Genomic DNA, 7,125 nt, shown 5'->3' with positions numbered 1-7,125 from the left:
AAGCAAGGACCTTATGCGAGCTCGCCACCAATTCATAAGCGTGATGTGGGGGGCAGGGAGGACGGCACTGAGTGGCCGTCAGCTGCGCGCCTACATGCACATGAAACGTGAAAGGATATGGCGAGGGTAGGGGAAAAGCAACGTGCTATTCAGGGAAAATATCAAGTGAATCAGTACACGGCAGCTGTCGCAGGTGCGTTACCAATCTATCTAGGGACTAAAATTAGTCTATACGTAAACGTAAACATGTCACTAGACCAAAGCTTTTCAACTAAGCGTGCTTATCAAAATAAACACGTGAGTATATATATATCGTTTTATTTATTAATGGATTTTATTTTATTTATAAAAGTTGATTTTCATGCTTAATCTAACAGAACAAATCGTTCGCTAGAATCGTTATCGGACATTCCTAAATATTTCTACGCACGGCATAATTTAACTTGAGCGTCTATTTGAGTCCACGAAACTAAGTCACATAGGATTCGCCTATCGCCTCAAGTACGTTTTAAATTAAAAATCCGAGAAACTCGTTTCGAAAATTTTACTTAGGCCTAAATCGCGGTGCTGAACGAGCTCGTAACACCAGGGGTGTTACAGATCCTGAGTATAAGCAAGAGTTGATAGATTTATTAAAGGAATTTAAAGATTGTTTGGCTTGGGAATATTATGAGATGCCTGGTCTAGATCAATCAATTGTTGAACATCGGTTACCAATCATACCTGGATATCGACCGATTAAATAAGCTCTGAGGAGATTTAACCCAAATGTTCTTGATGATGTTAAAAAGGAGACTGAAGGATTAGTAGGAGCGAAATTTTCCAACCGTGCCGATATACAGAGTGGATATCGAGTGTTGTTCCTGTGTATAAGGAAAATGGGAAGTTAAGAGTTTGCATCGATTTCAGAGATCTATACAAGGCTACACCAATGGATGGTTATCCGATGCCGATAGCCAATATGTTGGTAAATGCAGCAGCTGGGCACAAGGTTATTAGGTTTTATGGGCGACAATGCAAAATATAATGGCTAAGGAAGACAGCTTTCAGGTGCCCTGGCGCAATCGGCCTATTTGAATGGGTTGTAATGATCTTTGGTCTAAAGAGTTCTGGTGTAACATATCAAGAAGCAATCAATGGAAAATGTCTGAAGGAATATTATCCTAGCATTTGGATTAATACTTGACAGCCGATTTGTTCAGTCATCGGCTCTAATAGCTAGTACCAGAAGGGTATCGCCTTTAGCTCAAAATTACCCCAAAAGGGGGGAAAGCCGATACGATATGTATTGCCTATAGAGCAAAAAACCAACACAGAAACTATTATGGTATACACAAGACATTGTAGAAAGTACGCTGAGATACGATCATAGAAAAATAGAAGACTTTATTCATTGATTAGTTTGCCCTAAGTACAAACTAGTCAAAGACATTGTTTATCACATCCTGAGCGGATGTAATGTCCACGATGGCCTCCATTGCATCGACGAAGTCCTCGATCAACTCCTCATGCTCTTTGGGGCCATCGTCCATCAGGAAACAAGTCTCCATGGTATGGAGCTCGTACCTGGTCTGAAACTATGCCGCATCCAGCGCCATTGATGAAGGGGCCCCGAGCATTGATGGACGCCATAGCCACATTCGCCGCTAGCTGGAGGTTCTCTAACTGCACCGTCAGGGCTGGCGATCATAGAAAACAAAGAAGATATCAAGGCAAAGACAGTGGAAATTAGAAGAAGAGTTTTCTTGGAGTTCATCTTACCGCCACCATAGCGTTAGACTGGGCTAGCCACGCTCGAGCAGCGCTGGCCTCTTCCTCGGCGGTGAGGAGGGCGGCTTGAGATGCCCCAACAACGATCTCAAGCTGACCATTCTCTTGAGTTGCCTCAGAGTAACGGTCCTAGGCCGCCCTCCACTCCCTAAGGAAATGCTGGGCATCGTCGCCATTGTAAGAATTGAAGGAGTCCGACGATGAGTTTGGCGTGGAGGCAGCATCAGATGCAACATTAGAGGGCTCGCCGGCCCTGGGAGGAAGTGGACGAAGGCTGTCATTCAGGACAAACCTATAAACAAGTTAGAGAGATCCATTGCCATGAATAGAGGGTGTCGATCTCACCTCATATGACAGAGATGCTGGCTCACTGGTAGGTTCTCCTTCGAGACCTCTTCCACCGCACGCTTGCCCTGATTGTCTTCGCTGGCCATGGGGTTTGGTTAGATTTACTAAAAGGAGGAAGAAAACCACTATAGGGTTTGTGAAGGCGGAGAAGCGCAAAGAACAGAGACAGTTGCAAGTATATATGTGTTCGAGGCTAGAGCCCTCGGCTGGTATTTATAGCTACAGAGATAGGATGGTAGATATCTCAAGACGTGCGAAGAGTAACTACAATTAGTAGAAGGCAAAACGCCGCCTCACTAATGCCAAAGAGAATGCGGCGTTGATAACTGAGGATAGAAGATTGAGGAGTTTTCTTAATGAAGATCATGTTTTCAGACTTAATTGTATTAAGGTCAGAGGTCTAGAATCGGCTATTTTCAAATCGACTCTTTAGCCGAGACAAGAAATATAATAGATCAGTAGGAAATATGGTTCTAATTAGTTTCACACGAGATGTATGTATTACAAGTAGTGACATAACAAATTCAAAGCATCCCGGATTGCCTTCAAAGCTTTCAGCCGAATAGCATCGACCTCTGCAATCTGTGCTTGTCTCCTTCTCAAGATCAGACATGCCTTGGCCGCGTGCTATGCACGATCAAGATCAAAGTAGAACGGTCGATAAAACATAATTCGTCATTTAAAGTAAGAACCATTGCAATGTGACAAAATAAATGATGGACTAAAAGGATATGAGGCCGATCTAGATCGATCTCGATCAGGCAGATTGATGTTGCTGAAACTGATGACAAACAAGAACATTAGCAAGATCGACAACTTAATGAATCTACCCGAAGGATGTCACCCTTAGGTAGAGCCGATAACTTGACCTTAATCTAATTCAAGCAGTGGAGGTTGAACTTAACCGATGCAGCCGTACTTGACCTAGATAAGGATCGATAACTATCGGTGTTTCGAGTAAACACCAATGAGTAAATTTGTAATATTGTGCGTTTAGCTCGGATGGTGTGCTAAGAGGACACAAGGTTTATACTAGTTCAGGCGGAATGTCCATACGTCTAGTTCATTACTGCTGCTCGTGTTACTAGCACTGAAAAGTTTATAGTAGGGGTTACAAATGGGTGAGAGAGGGACAGGTCCCAAGTCTCTGGTGGATAGAACAAATGGGTACCGAGAGCTCGGTCATTGCTCGGCTATGTGTTCAAGGTTCGATGCTAGAGGTTTTTTATCTGATGCCCCTTAGTGGGGTGCCCTGCTTTCCCTTTTATAGGCCAAGGGAAAGCATGGGTTACAGCGGGAGAAAAGAGGATAATGAGAGAGAGAGAGAGAGAGAAAGTCCTTCAGGGTCGCTAGACCTTTCTTTTCCTTTGCGTGGGACCCACTGACATGGCAGGTGGTGATAGGTCTAGCTCCACGTTGGGTGCCTGTCTACCAATGATGCCATGCCCTAACGTTGTTAACGCGTTGTGACGTCCCACTCCACTCTGGTGAGCAGCGTGCTGATCAGCGGCCATACAGGGAGTAGGCAGCATAGTGACCACATGTCCATCACTATGGGCGATGTGAGTTCCCTGGAATGACATATCGCAAGGACATGTCATCTTGAGACATGACTGTTCCCTGCATGATGCTAGAAGTTTGACCTTAGGTTGTACTTTTTGGCCCATAGTGGTTGGTGGCGGCGTGAGCTTCTGTTAGGAGCCATGCTCGAGGGATCAGGCGAGGCAGAGCCTGCCTTTAGACGTCGGGTGAGGCGAAGCTTGTCCCCAGAGGTCAGGAGAGGCGGATCGCATGACCTTAGGGTTAGGTGAGGTAGAGCCCGCCCTTAGAGATTGGGCGAGGTGGAGCCCATGGCCTCGGTGTTGGGCGAGGCGGAGCCCGTCCCTAGAGGTCAGGCAAGGCGGATCGCATGACCTTGGGGTCAGGCAAGGTGGAGCCCATGACCTTAGTGTCGGGTGAGGCAGAGCCCGCCCCTGGAGGTCGAGCAAGGCAGATCGCACAGAAGTCGAGCGAGGTGGAGCCCGTGGCCTCGATGTCGGTTGGAGCTGTAGTCACACCTTCGACTACCTAGATGGATTAATGTATAATGACCATTAGCCCCTTCTCTTTGGGTACCCTAGTATTGGTCCCTGACAGTAGCCCCCGAGCTTTAAGAGGAGTAGAATACTCCTTCGGAGGCTTTTCTGAACGGGAGGACTCTAAGGGCTTTGGCCTTCTTTTGTAGCCCATGGCGTAACCTAGGAACGGTGGTTCCCTTTCATCAAGATCGGACCTTTCGCGGGTATGGCCATGAGATTTGGGGGGTTTGAAAAAAGGTCTTTCCTGATTGGGGCCCTGGTATCCCATTCACGGGGATCCGGCTAGGGCTAGCTAGTGATCGACTCTAGATTCTCAGCGGTCAATCCATATAGTTCTTGGGTCCGTTTGATCAGTCCCAAGGGCTCTCCACCTTCCTTAGAAAAAAACATGGATCGTATCCGGCCAAGACTCGAATGTGGAACAGCATGCCCACAACGCTTGTGCGCTTGGGTGCCAGTCGCTAGCGGATCCACCCCTTTCTACTTCCTTACCTTATAGGTGCTCGGAGCGGTTGTCGAACCCATTGATGGGCAAACCTTTGAGCTCCTAGGCCGAGATGGGCCATAGAGTTATTTTTAGATCCATAATCCTCGCACCCGCGATGAGTCGTGACCCGTCCGGAGAGGTGAAATGTCCGGTGAGTTTTTTGAGGGAACAGATAGAGATTGTGTGCGCATATCCCGTGGCATGACGTTGTGGCAGATCATGGTGGGCATAGAGATCTATGTGGGTGGTTAGTTTCCTCGCGCCTGTCGCCCCTATAAAACCAAAGGGTTCACCCCCCAAGCGAGGCGGCAGCCGTCGGCTGGTGTCATGCCTGTTTCAAGCAGGAGTGGCGCCAGTGCTACCGTGTCTCTAGCCAGAAAGGCACAGCCCATGGTGGCACCCGTGCCCTCAGTGAGATGGGCAGACATGGGGGCCCAAGGGGCGCCTTTGGAGGTCGCCGAGCAGCCGACGATGGCGGTGATACCGCTGTCATCGACAAGGTGGATAGGACTGCCAACCACGCTTGTGGCGCCGACCGTGGTGGGTGCGATGTAGTCGGTCGTGACCCTGCCAACGCAGGTGGAGGTGGTGGCCGTTGTGACAAGCGGTTCATAGTTGGGCGATATCGTGGTGGCGCCTGAGGAACGGGCGCGACCCACGCCGTCGACAGCCCAGACGACGGAGTCTAGCATGGGCCGAATGGAGGGGGACACGGCCGAGGGGTCACTGGACGTCATGGTGCTAGGAGAGAGGTCAGAGCCCTTACCGCTGACCCCTTCCATCGCCAGAGGGGTGTCCAGGCGGGAACGTGGTGGCGAGAGGGCTCGGCAGTGCTTGGAGCCAGCGGGGAGTCGTCTCTAGCCCTGACGTTAGTGGGCGGCGACTCGCCTGCGCGGGGCGAGCCCCTCCTCTGGTGGATAAATCCATAGGACCCAGCGTTGACGCTCTTCACCCTCGATGACGCCACTGAGAGCATGGAGCGGGAGAGCCTCGACATGGGAGTCATGCCTGTGCTCGAAGCTCTAGACTATTCCCGGGGTGCCTTGGCTGACGTTGTTGTTCCCACTGGCCAGGTATTTGCTTGATCCTTCTTCTCGCCCTTTCCTTTCTCCGCATATTTTTGTATTTTGACCATCATCTTCTTTTAGTCCCTCATCGCTCGTAGCTGGGGGAAGTCACGATTCCTTCATGGGCAGAAGGAAACCTAAGACCGTGTCGTCGAGGAGGCACGGCTGCATGGGGAGGTGATGGCTCAGTTTGCTACCGCCTAGCAGAAGATGGCTGAGCTAACTCCCCTTGCTGAGGAGGTGGGCAGTCTTTGGTCATGGGTGGCTGAGGCCTGTCGCCATGCTGATGAGGCCAAGAGGGCATTTGAGGCCCTGTCGGTGAGATCACGGCGAGATGACGAGGAAGCCACCAAGGTTAGGAAGGAGCGGGACGAGCTGCTCCAGAATGACGTCGAGACCCACCAGCGGATCCTTGACCTTCTGGTCAAGGTTGAGCAGGAAAGGAAGCTAAAGCTGGGGGCCGAGGAGAAGCTCGTGGCCCTAGGAAAGAGGGCGGTCGCCCGGCTGCACAAGGAGCGAGATGAGCTATTCTAGACCATGGAGAGACTCTGCTTGGAGCATGGCATGGCTCACAAGGAGCATGACTAGGCCCTCTGAGAGTGTGACCAGGCCTGCCTAGTGCGCAATGATGCACAGCAGAAGGTTGGCTCCCTCTAGATCGAGCTTGGAAACGCGATGACCCAGAAGCTAGAGGCCAAGAGCGTCTCTACCGAGCTAGCCTTGGACCTTGCCAAGGCGAGGAGGAATCTTTAGGCGGAGAGCGACGAGCACGGTATCCTGAGCGCCACCCTCGGAGTGGTCTACAATGACCTTCAGGTGGTGCGATCGGAAGGGGCCAGGTTGATCGTGGCCCGTGCTGTCGAGATCACGGCTCGGGTGTGCTAGCTCGAGAGGAATGCCCTTCAAGCTAGGGTTAATCAATCCTTCATGATTGCTCATTCTCATTACGAGGACAACATCGACCTAGAGGTGATGAGCCATGGCTTCGTGCCTGGCTATGAAGTCCACGAGCTGGAGGAGATGGAAGCGGTGGTGGCTACCTTTCGTAGGACTTGGTGGATAGGATAGAAGACATATTTCTCCCCTGGAGGTGCTAGTTAGTCAGATGGGTTGGATGATCATTATTGTAATCAGTGGATAAGTGTCGACCCTTGTGTATCGTTTAAACAAACTCATCATTTTGTTTTGTTTGATTGAATGTGTTTTCCTCCCTTTTTATGTGTGAAAAGGGGTTAATGCATTCTGACCCTTCCATTTGTTAAGACCATAGAGCTCTAGGTATAGGATGAAAACTCTGATCATGCTAGTGAGCAAAGATGTCATAGCAACCGAGGCATTGGTCTCTCGCAATCCGACCAGCCGGGCTTAGTCGTTC

Source organism: Miscanthus floridulus, chromosome 18 (genome assembly GCF_019320115.1).
Source record: "Miscanthus floridulus cultivar M001 chromosome 18, ASM1932011v1, whole genome shotgun sequence".
NCBI lineage: Eukaryota > Viridiplantae > Streptophyta > Magnoliopsida > Poales > Poaceae > Miscanthus > Miscanthus floridulus.
The sequence above is the reverse complement of the archived record's forward strand: the minus strand, read 5'-3'. Positions refer to the sequence as shown.